This window comes from Alligator mississippiensis, chromosome 16, assembly GCF_030867095.1.
Source record: "Alligator mississippiensis isolate rAllMis1 chromosome 16, rAllMis1, whole genome shotgun sequence".
Lineage (NCBI taxonomy): Eukaryota > Metazoa > Chordata > Crocodylia > Alligatoridae > Alligator > Alligator mississippiensis.
The window spans coordinates 12022426-12034764 of record NC_081839.1 but is presented as its reverse complement, the minus strand read 5'-3'; the positions used below and the strand labels follow the sequence as shown (position 1 = coordinate 12034764).

General features: G+C 49.2%; 1 protein-coding gene across 2 annotated transcripts in view; it reads left to right on the top strand.

Moving 5' to 3' along the window:
- The window catches only part of LOC102570306 (excitatory amino acid transporter 1), a 134884-nt gene that overhangs the window by 23937 nt on the left and 98608 nt on the right, over positions 1-12339 (top strand). The window contains exon 1 of one of the 2 annotated variants that reach the window (XM_006262132.4): positions 4150-4229. The exons of the other annotated variant lie outside the window; for it this stretch is intronic. The gene's annotated coding sequence lies outside the window, so the exon portion shown is untranslated. Of the gene's footprint in view, positions 1-4149; positions 4230-12339 lie in introns of those variants that run through there. 2 annotated transcript variants of the gene reach the window in all.

The window sequence follows — 12339 nt, the reverse complement described above, 5'->3', positions numbered from 1 at the left end:
CCAGAGCCTTGTAGTTACTTTTGATCTGCTCAGGGTCACTCTTGGCAGTACCATTGGTACCCACATGGATAAGCACATGGGGTAGTAGTCAGGGGGCTGGATGAGTCTCAGTAATTCCTCCATGACATCTTGGATATGGGCTGTGGGCAAGCAGCAGGCCTCCCAAGAAAACAGGTCAGGCCAGCAGATGGATGACTCCATCCCTCATGGAAAGGAGTCTCCAACCACCACCCACCATCACTTCTTCTTCAGATTTCATAGATATTAGGGCTGCAAGGGACCTTGCAAGATCATAGAGTCTAGCCACCTGCCCAAAGGGCAAGAAGTCAGCTGGGGTCAGATGACCCCAACAAGATAACTATCCCAACATTTCTTGAAAAAGTGTCCAGTGGCAGTGGTCTCAATCCTCCCAATCTTGAGCATTCCTGGCCTGGCCTTCTCCACCAGTGGAACATGCTCCTCCTCCTCCTCCTGTTGCTAGTGCTCTATATCTATTCTTCAGGCTTGAAGGTGGAGATGAAGACTTCTGCTTGCTGTCAGAGCTCATGAACTTTCAGCTTTCTGGGAGTCCATGTCCTTTTCCTTCTCTACTCCACCCCTACACCATGGCCCAAGCCTCGCAGATCGCATTTCAAGCAGCCAACTCAACTGTCTCCTTTGCCTGTTTGCTGTGGCCCCTTCCCTGGGACCTTTGGCTTTCCTTTAAGCCCTGGCCGCATCTCAGGCCAGTCGGGACCCCAAGCTTCTCTGCTGTATATGGGCAACTCTCACAGTGGGCTCCTGGCCCTTTTGATCCCTATCTGTATCCTGGTCCCAGCATTGATCAGTCAGGTCCCATGGTTAGGTCTAAGCCACCTGCCTGCATTCAGGGATCAGGGTCCCCCATTCCTGGCTCAGGTGCTTCACAAAGTGTGCCTGGCGCCACAGGGTCACTCACCCCTGCAGGCTCAGGCACTTCAAGAAGCTTACCTGGCCTTCCCTGGATTAGATGTATCAAATAACCTACCTGAAGGTGAGGGCTGGGGTTAAGGCACCCCTACCTGCCTTTCACTGGAGTGGTAACTGGCCTGAGATTTTCCTGGGGTTCCCGTACCACTGGAAGCCCCACCAAACCACCTGCTCCTGGCAGGTACAGTTTTAGATCATGTCCAGGACCAGAGCCTCCTACTCCTACCTGCAACATGTTCCCATGCAGTAGCTCATCCAAGCAATGTTCCTTGCCTAGCTCCCAGCAGCGAACTGCTCGTTTATATAGGTGACCAGAGTTCTAAAATGGCCGCCATAATCAAACACCTGCTGAGTGCTTGATCTAGCAGCCCTTAAAGTGTCAGGCACTACTGGTGTCCTGCCACAGGAAGTAGTGCCTCCCCTGACTTTCCTTCTCTGCCCTCTCCCCACAAAGTGCCCTCAGCCTATGCTGTGTGTTGAGGCTGGGGAGCAGGGGATGCTGGTGTGTAGAGCTGACACCGGTGGGCCGTGGAAAAGCAGACCTGCCGGCTCAGGTGGTGGAGTAAAATTAGTCCTCAAGGTACCACTGTGACTTGAACCCAAGATCTTCTGCTTATCAGGTAGGCACTTTAACCAGCTAAGCCATGGCACCTCTTAAGCCAAAGTTCTACCTGAAGCTTGAACTCATGACTTTGGCTTTACTTCCCCAGTGCTACATTATAAGTACCATGTGCAGGGCTGTCTCTGGCAGAGGGATAGGAACAGATGGGGATTGCCCTTATAGGACCTACTGAATATAGGCAGGGGAGGTGGATAGCAGGATGGCTTTGTCCTCTTGGAGTAAGCAGCAGGGTGCAAAAAGTGTGGGCATCTACATATACCAGGCCAGAGAAGAAGGATCTGGTTGCCTGTACCTGCCAAAGTCCAGATATCCAGTATGGGTGATGTTGGCCAGGACCGTCCTTCAATGCATCCTGGGCACCAACCACTGGGTTTTTCAGCAGGGACTTAACTAGGAGGTCTGCCCCCTGGGCAACTACTTCTGTGGATGTGGAAGAGGAGTCCAAACTCAAGGCCCTGAGGAGGTCCTGGTAGAAATATGGCAGCTCACTGAGGTCTTGTCTGGTAGAAGAGCTGCCACTCATATTGTAACCCTCTGGGCACACCTTTCCACATTGCCTCCATCAGGCAGTGCACCACCATTAACTAGAGGCATTGTAAAGAAACCTGGCAGAACTAGAAGGATGAAGGTGTGCACCTACCTGCAGATACAGACCAGGCCCTGCCCTATCTTGTGCAAGAGGAGACATAGGAAGGGGCACATCCAGTGGGAGTGCAGTGGTGCAGCTGTACCTCCTTTGATTGCTGCTCCACCCAAACTTTAAAATCAACTATTAAGAAGCAGCATTTCTACCTGGGCAGTGCTGAGTGGGTCAATTGACTTCTTGGCTCATTATAATCTACCCGCCAATCTTTCTTCTCTCCACAGATACTATCAATCCTCTCTCCTTTTTAATGGTCTTGGTGTTCCATTAATCAAACTATCCTTTCTTCTGCAATTTTCCTGTCTGATAGCCATTCCTGGAAATATCTTTCTTCTGTTTCACAGCCCTGAAGACTATTTTTAATTCTAGCAAAAAAAACTTAACACAGTTATGGTAATTTTAACACAGGTAAGGAAATGAATAATAGTGAAGTGCTTGATGGACTGTCAAGACACTCAAGAAGGCTAGATTTCATATTACAGATCAGAATAAGTGATGTATGTTTAACTATAATGACTACATTATAGTTAGAGCCTATGCTCCACTGCATGGCTTGAAGCATGAGTGAGAAGGGCTCCATCTGCCACCCATCACCTGCGCCAGTGCTCTTGACTCAGTTGACCTGAGCAGAGGAGGCTGCCGAGTAAATGGATTGGCAAGCCTCCACCTGCACGAGGTAGTTTGGGTCCTGGATGGCTAGGAGCATGTCATCCGCACACTCTAAGAAGACAGACACTCTCTCAGATATTTTTAGGAGCAGGTTAGACAAACACTTGACTGGGATAGTTTAGTCAGTGTTAATCCTGTCTTGAGCACAGGGGTGTAGGTTGTAGCCATGTTGGTCTAAGGACATAGGCAGACACAGTTCTTTGGGTAAATGTGATATCTTTTATTAGACCAGGGGTTGTCAACCGGGGGTACTTGAGAAGGCCCTAAGGGATGCGCATGGGTGGGTGGGGACGGAGTGCCGCCACGCACTATCCCACCCAGGCGCTGCCTGCCCAGCCAGACACTAGGGGTGAGGAAAGGTCACACGTGGTGGCTGCCACTGCTCCGCATCCAGCTGCACGCCACCCCCCACCAGCTCTGCATCTGGCTGCCAGGGGTACACTGACCCAAAAATGTTGAAAACCCCTATATTAGACCAACTCAAATAGTTGGAACAATTCTTCTTAGCAAGCTTTTGGGTTTAAAAACCCTTTGATGGGCTGAGGAAGTCTTGGCAGTTGGTGTGTGCTCTTCCTGGATGGAACGAATAGTAAAGAAGCCAGAGGCTGGGCTGGTATGCATGCAAGACAGGAGGTCAGTGAAGATGTAAATTGAGGAGTCAGTGGGTGGGAGACAGTCTGGGGAGCTGGGCAGGAAAATGGATGTAGCTGGGCAGGAAAATGGATGTAGCTGGTAAATAATTGAGAGGTACCTGGGGAGGCAGATGTTGGGCAGGTTATGATGTGTCATAAAACTAAGGTCTATATTTAGTCCATGATTTTTAAAATTATTAAGACACCTCAGTGGCCGGTCCTGGTGGTTTTGAATTCTATTTTGCCGTCTACCGAGTCCCCCGTGCACCCCACGCAGGCTTCCCAGGAGCAGCATGGAGGGTTCCAGCCCCGCGCTTAGTGTCCGGGGCTGCGGCCCTCCGGCGGAAGCCTGAGCCAACAGCTCCTGCCTCCCAACCCCAGGCCAGGAAGGGGCTGCGCGGCACCGGGGCGGCAGCACAGGCCGCCACCGCCGTCCGCGGGCGGCTGCAGCACCGGCCGCTCTGCTCTGCTCTCGGCGGGGACGTGTCGTCCGCGTGTGCCCCTTCGGCGCCAGGGGAGCGGCTTCCCCGCCGGGCCCGGGCACCGCAGGGGCAGAGGCCGCGCCGGCCCAGCGGTCCGCCCCGGGCGAGCAGGAGCGGGCGCGGCCCCAGCCGGCCGGGCGCGCAGGGTTAAGCCCCGCGGCGCGAGCGGGGAAGCGGGGACGGCCGGCGGCGGAGGCAGCGCGCGCGGCTGCGCTCGGCAGAGCCCCGGCTGCGTAAGTACCGCCGTGCCGCCCCCGTCCCATCCCGTCCAGTCCCGTCCCGTCCCCGCGGGCTCCCGCGCCGGCCACGTGGAGACCCGGCGCCTAGTGAGCGCCGCGCTAGGCCCAGCGGCTGCCGGCCCTCCCGCCGCGGGACGGCTCTTCCTTCCCCGCTCCGTGTCCAGTCCCGCGTCCCCCGGCGCGGCCGCCCCAAGCCTCGTCCCCGCTGCCGCCAGACTGCCCCGTGCCGGGTACGCGCCTCTCCCCGCGGCCCGGTGCCCCCGCTCTGCCCTGCGCTGCTGGCCGTGCCCGGGCGCGGGGAGGTCGGTCCGTGTCCTCGCGCAGACTGCCGGTTTCAAGAACAGCTGGAAGTCCGCGCGGCCATTCCCTTCTCCCTTACTTCCGAAACCAGCGGGCGCCCCCGGCTTCGTGCCCCGCACAACGGGGGGAGCGCCCCGGGAGGAGGGTGGGCCCTCGCTCTGCGGTTTCCTTAGCGAAATGCAGCTTTCCACGGGCTCCCAAGTCCCAATTACGGTGGCTGGAGGAGCTGGGATAGGGCCAACCAGTTAAAGAGGAATGTGAGACCACCCAAGTGGGCTCAGTGGATGGCTGGCTGGTGAGATCTGCCCCAGCCTCTGTGATGATTTTGGCATTATCTTGCACCCAGCAGTGTGTGCTCTGGACCCTGTCAAGATTAATCCTTACCACCATGCATAGCTTGTTATTCCACATTTATAAAACTTGACCCCAAAAGTTAGATGTTTCTCCTTATTATCATAAATCAGTGATTCAGAGTTTTAGAGGGTTGTAGATAATTGTATATTTATATGCATATTTTAAGAAATTATGTTTAGATATTGACAGGGTAAATGAGATTGATAGTTTAAATAACAAAAAAAAAAAACGGATTTATTTTTTTATTTCAAAAACGTTTCCCCCTGTCCCCATTACCCTTTTTCGTCTGAGTTACTGGATTGCCAGTTAACCTGGAAAGTGAGAGCTGGTGTGGATGCTCTACACATTTGGTCCAGACTGTAAATACTTGTTTTAATCTAGGGTTCAACCAAGGTAAGGTGGCCTAGTGTAGACAAAACTGAACATCTGAATTTGAGAGCAAGAGGAAAATCAGATCATAGCAGGATCTCTCTGGTCATTGTGTCGCACTGTCCACACTTAGTTACAAATGCAGAAATGGGTTTTCCGATGGCAAACAGCTTGGATTGTGGTAGTCAAGCTGGGGTCTTGTCTGCGGACGTTGTCTGGGTATTGCAGAATCTCACGGCTACTGACAGCGCAACCTAGACAGGCAGCGTGGTTGCCATCAGTGAGGGCAGGATCTGAAGGCAGTTGGGTAGCAAAGATAGAAGCTGCTTCCCAAACTTTCATCTTGCTGATGACCCTCTCAACTCCATAGAGGCTGAGACTAACTTTTAGAGAAATCTTAAGGCCTCACAGCACCTTCCTGGTAGCAGGAGAGCTTCCCTCCAGCCATACCTTTACCATTTCTTTCACCAGCCTGCTTAGACCTGAGCCCAGGTTTCAAAAGTGGCACCATGCTCGGGTTCCCTGGGTTCCTGTGGATACAAAAGCCGTGGGGACCAGGAAACCCTTAGCAGGGCTCTCTCCTGCCAGTTCCATCCGTTAGGAGTCCTGCGGCTGTGTAGTCCTCTATTCCTGGCGAGCAGCAGCAGGTGTTAGAATTGCTTTTTGGAGGATTAACTAGTACTGGGATGCCCCACTGGAAACTCTGCCTAGTCCCACTAAGTAAAGCTGCTGCCTCATCTGTGCAGTCTCTGCTCCTAGGGTATTATACAGGTTTTGAGTTAGGGGCAAGGCAGGGAGGACCCAGAAGAATCTCTGTGTATCTCAATGCACTGTACTGTCTTTGTCCTCCTTACAGATAAGAGGAAAGACTGGGATGGGAGGGGGGTGTAGTCCTTTCCCTGCTGGTTGTCAGCTGTCGAGGTGGCAGGTAAATGGAGAATTCTGGACTCTGGCCCTGGCAGCTGAACAAACTGTCTCTATTAAAGAGCCTTCCAGAGTGAGACAGCCAGGTACCGCATCAAGCAATCTCAGTGTGTGGGGTGATAGGGTTCAGAAGGGCTCGCCTAGTAGTCCTTACTCAGGACAAACTGCCTTGGACAGCATGGGAGATGGATACAAGCAGAAACAAACACCAGTGCTTGCTGAGCTCTTTTGCTACCGTAAGCATCATAGGCCTCTCCCCTTCTCAGGTACTCTCTGACAAAGATCTCAAAGCCACAAGATCCATTGGTAAAGCTGAGCTTTTTGAGCAGTCATAACCATCATACAGCAATAGAAACAAGCAGAAGGAGGTGAAATCATTGAATCAAGGGCATAGAGCAAGGCAGTGGCAGAGCCAAGAATAGAGTCCCACTGTTTTGACCACTACACCAAGAATTAGTGCTGTATCCCAGGGTATGGACAATGTGTGGGGCTTTAAAGGGGGAGGAGTTGCTGCTGCTCTGGCCCTGGCCTCAGTTGTTATCTTTTAGCTGTTAGGTGTTCATGAGCCTGGAGCTGTACGTATGTAGCAAAACTGCTCCAACTCTAACCCTGCCTCACCAGGGTTGGAGTTGTTGCAATTTAGCTTCCTTATATTGCTACAGGATCATGTAGCTGTTAAAATTACATCATAACAGCTGCAGCAGACAGCCCTGCAGTAGTTCCCCCTCTCCAGTTGAAGTTTCTACAAGTATGTTTGCCCATAGCCCCAGACAATGTATTAATGAATCATTGCTGTGGTCCATAACATGCATGCCTACAGCAGTGTCTACTAGGGACAGAAATTACACATGAACCAGTATAAGTGATTGGAAACTGATTCAAATCTGTAACACAACAGAAATTTAGTGTGCAGAAACCACTTTCAAAATGACCAAAACCAGTTTAAAATAAACCTGGGTGGATGTAATATCAAACTTCCCCCAGCATCCCAGGATGCTTTGCACGTCCGCCTCCCACAAACCCCACACTCACAGGGTGGCCCAAGCTGTCTGCTCCAGTTGAGCAGGGAGGTGTGTTCTAGCCCCCCACTCCTCCCTCTGGCTTCTGGCCTGGGCCATTGCATGTATGTGGCTGCATTTCTGAAATCAAAAGTGAATGTCTGTTCACTTACTACTTATTGACTCAATCTACAGTTTAGACTAACCTGCAAAGATTGAATCAATTCAGCCTCTGGCTTTTTGACTGTCTGTGCTTAGCCCATATGTAATTAGCAGTGATTCTCAACCAGTGTGCCAAGGCACCTCAGGGTGCTGTAAGATCCTTTTAAGGGTGACATGGTGTGTCACGCAGTATTAGCACTATGCAAACACCTACACATGATTCACAAGATAAACCCAGAGATTTCACACAGGGATACATTGTGTCAAAAAAATTCTGACCTGTTGTGAATTCTTTTCAACAGAAGAATTGCTCTATTATTTTTCCATAGTCAAAAAAATGAATGAAAGGTAAAAGCTGGCATTTTCTAAGGGGTTCCTTGAGTCTGGCAAGGAGCTCCTTGCATCTAAAAAGCATTGAGAACCACTGGTGTAGAAGGCACAATGTGGTGCCATGCAGATCCCTTAAGCCAAGGGTGTCAAACTTGCTTGCTCCCCCAGGACAGATTCAGACTGCGAGGAACCTTGCAAGTTGGATCTGGACCCTCACTGGTGACAGGGCAAGCAGCAGCAGTGTTAAACCACAGGGAGCTGTGGGTACCTGAGTCACTGTGTCCTCAATAGTGCTCCATACCCCAGAATTCAATAGGCCTTGCCTCTGCTCACCTCTCCCATGAATTCCCAACCCCGCCAGGGGTCCCATGGATTGGATGACATGGCTCTGAAGGCTGGATTTGGCCCACAGGCTGTATCATTATCCAGAAGTGTAGCTCAGAAGGTGGGATGCATAAGGCAGCAAGGGCTGCCGCTGTGCTGATTACAGCAGTGAGATCAGCTGCTGCTGTGGTGGCGGCTGTTTTCTGCCCTCCCACCCCACAAAGGTGGCACCTAGGGCTCCTGTCCCAGTCCCTCCCTGCCCCTCCCCCCCCAATTATTCTGCTATCTTTGACACCCATGCCTTAAGCTAACTGTGAAAGCAATATAATCATGTTAAGTGCAACATAGTAACCAGACTAATAAACTTTGCTTCTTAGCAAAGCTAATTAGCTCAGGCACTGTGCCACTTTACAGTTCTTTTATGTTTCTCTGCAGGTATTTGCTCCCTGGAGATCTACTACTTGCTTGTCCTATATTAAACATAATTTTTTCCAGATATAATAAAACTTGCACCATTTTACTCTCAAAGTGCTTTACAAACCTAAGAGTTGCTGCTCAGGCAAAAACTTCACTGGTTGATGAGAGTTCCTAGGTGTAGAATGGTGCAGACTCACATGTAATGAATGTGAAAGGGGTTCATTATCGAGGCTATTAAGCACAGAGAGGTAGTTCTCTCAGGCTCTTGAGCCTGTGCTGCATAGTTTTAGTACATAAGATCTCCCCAAATCCGGACTAGGTCTAAGTCATAGAAGGCCCTGCAATGGTTGCTTCTCATCCCTGTCATATGAATTTATACAGCCCTTTGTGACTCATGCCTAATTTCATGTACCACATGCAATAGAAATTCCAGCCCTCACACCTTTCCTTATATAAATCTGGAAAACAGGTTCAAGAGTCTCAAAAAACGCTAGTGACCAGCAGCACTCAAGTTCTGTGCATTGTTGCTTCACAGCAGGAGGTGACATGCCCTTTATATTATGATGCAACACAATGTGCAAATGACGGGGCTCTGGTTTTCAGACATACTCATGGTATCTGGAAAACTATATATAATCTGACCTGACTGAGGTGCTAGGTCCATGACTTCTCATGTGTGTGTGTGGTTGGGGGAGTGGGTGGTTAGAGGTGCTAGGGGAAGTAGGACAGATTCCTACCTTATTCTATGTGCAAAATGGCAGTTTTCTAACTGTATGAGTGCCATTTTGGGTACTTATGCATAGTTTACTATTCTATTGCCCTTGTAGCATGGATACATAAGCCTAGACTGACCACACATAGCCTAGCTAGGTAGGTATGCAGTTGTGTAAGTTTGTACCTGAGCCTGTCCTAGGGGTGAAAAACCAGCTGGTGAACCCTCCAATACTTTAGCCCATGGGGCCACTCTGTCCAGCCTGCTGGGCTACAAGGGTTGGGGGCATGGCCTGCCACAGAATCCAGGGCCTACAGCTACTTGCCGTACTGCTGCAGCCTGGATCCCACCCAGGGCATGGGATGAGTTTGACACCCGTTTTAGCCCCAATAGCTGGATTGTTAGGATAGTAACCAGAAATGCAGGCTTGGGCCCTCTTTAACCAGAAGGGGGTTGAACCTGTGTCATTCCACCTTTCTAATACTGTACAGTGGTCTAGCCACTACACAACAAAATAACACCATCCAGCCCCTTCTTCAGTGCTTCTTTTTAAGCTGAGCTACTTCACTATGCATTCATCAGTTATTGGATAAAGTGAAAGGAGAACAGTGAGGAAGTTTCTGCTTCAACAGAAAAAGGCATAGGCTAGAAGTCAGCACTTGCTGTCTTCTAGGGCAGCAGCCATCTTACTGAACCATACAACGTAGACCTTGTTTTTTTTCTTCCTGGCTCCAGATATCTTTCTTGGCAGCCCAAGGCCAGTGCAGAAGGAGACCTAAAGAAAACCCTGCATGGCACCTAATCTCTGCTATGGTAGTCTGAGTGCTATGCCAGAAGGTATAGGTTCAAAATTCCTCTGCCTGAGACGGGGCCTTAGAATCCAGATCTGGTGAATTGACCTAACCACCAGCTCATGGGCTTTTGTCTGGCTACATATTCATGACTTACGAATCCACAATGGGTATGTGCATGTAGCTTTTGTAGCACCTGCCAGGCTAGTGTGCAGCCTACTGCACATGCTCAGTGTATATGTCTACACTTAGGCTTAATAATAATAGCATAATGAGAGAGTACGAGAGTTGCAAACTGTACGCAAGTGCCAAAGAAGCCACTTAGGGAGCTGTAAAACTGATATTTAAAACCAGCTGAAATAGAATTCTGCCCTGAGTTTTCACTGAACGTCCAGGCTAGAGTTAGGCAACAAGGTTGGCTAAGTTTATTCACATGTAGCTCTGACAAATCAAGGCAAAAATCAAGCTCTGACAAAGTGAAGATTTGTATCACTTTTGGTATTCAGGTCTGCTCCTCAGCTAGAGGGGTAACCTGCAGTCCTGCATCCAAAATAGCTCTGTCAGTTCAAATCAATTCTTAGTCACAACAACTCTGATATTCCATTTCTTGTCTTTGAGTAATTCTGCTTAATACAGCAAAGTTACTGTAGACTTCACACTTCAAACATGATAAGTGAAAAGAGATTTTGGTCTTTTAGAGCAGGGATGTCAAATACATGGCCCATGGGCTGGATCTGGCCTGTGAAGCCACATCATCTAGCTGGGGAGTATTTCATCTGGCCCCTACTGCTGACCTTGGGTCTTGAGTAGATCCACATCCCACATATGGTGCATGCTGGATGGGCCCTGTGTGCAGGGCTGGGAAACATACCACCCACGACCCGCACTGCAGAGTCAGTCTGGGACCCCCACCCTGCATGCCAAATTTAGCACCTGCAGCTCTTGTTCTGGCCAGTGATCCAGGACGTGAACCACATGTGGTGCCTACTCCAGCCAATCTAGAGTGGGCACCACATGCAGAATGGGTCCCATGGTATGCACTGCATGCAATGCAATTCCAGACTGACCAAAGTGGATGCTGGATCTGGCACGCAGACATCCATGGGTCCCATGCAGGCTGTATCAAATGCCCAGTCTGGTTGGTTCAGGACTGCTCTACACAAAGTGCCCACTCCAGCCAGTCTGGGACCCACTCTGGATGCAGCACCCACCCTAATCCAGCACCATACCATGTACAGCTTGTGTCCTGAACTGGCCAGACCAGGTGCTGTGGGTACTGGATCCGGGGGGGGGGGGAAAGAGTTGTCCATGGGCACAGTCCAGCCTAGGCGGCCACATGAATTTGACAGCCCCCATGTTAAAGTGAGGTTCCTCCATCAGAGACCTCAATATTATTGACATAGAAGAATTTTTAAGCACTATCAGTAGCATTCTGCATGTCCTCAATAATGAGCCAACATCTTCCTTTGCCCTGCTATTTGTTCCTCCTATAAAACTGATAGGATGCTCATGTTGCATGATCTTGCGCATGATATAGCTGTTGTTTTGGCAGATTGTGAGTGATTTCTTGTAACAACAGTAACTGTTTGGCATTTTTGTATTTATGAGTAGAGAAAGGTAGTTAGCCATGTTACTCTGAAGTCAGGCAAAAGGCAGGGCAGGGTGACATCTTATAGATTAACTCACTTAGAAAGCATTTCTGAACAAGCTACTGTAGTCTATAAGGTGTCACCCTGCCCTGCCTTCTGCCTTTCTTGTATTTGTATTTTATCTATTGTCATTTTCTGCCATTATAGCTTTTTGTAACTTCTCCAGGGTTCACTGGCTTTGGCTGGCTTTTTAGATGTTGGCACTAAAGCTTTTTTTCATTCTCTCCATAAACCTCTGAACTGATGATCTTAATGACGTATTGTGAAATAAGTTGTGATATTCTGACTATGCTAAGTAAGGATAACTTGATTCATCTAGGGCTTTTAAATCAGATTCTTTGTTACTATTATCTTCATTTTCTGCTAATTTGATTGTTCACAGTAAGGGCTGGACAGACTGTGTCTTACCTTGATGGTACCATTAGCTGGATTCAAAGAGAAATGATTAAATGTCCTGTCCCCCCCCCCCCAATAGTTAGCTAGATTTGTTAATAATATTCTGTTATTAACTTAATAATCTTGTGTGAAAGAAATTGCTTTGTTAGGTATTGCTGCATTGCTACTTGAGATGCTGTATAATGGCTAATTTAAAAAAGAGTAGAAATTGAAGAAGAGGTAATCTTCTTTGTTTAATTAATATAGCTAAATTTTTAAGGATAGAAGTGACCTTGATAATGCCTGGCCTGTGGCATAATAAAAGCCCAACACGTTTCAATCACTCATCCCTGCAGAGTCCAGTAACTTATGGAAAGTATTACCCAATTGTAATTTAAA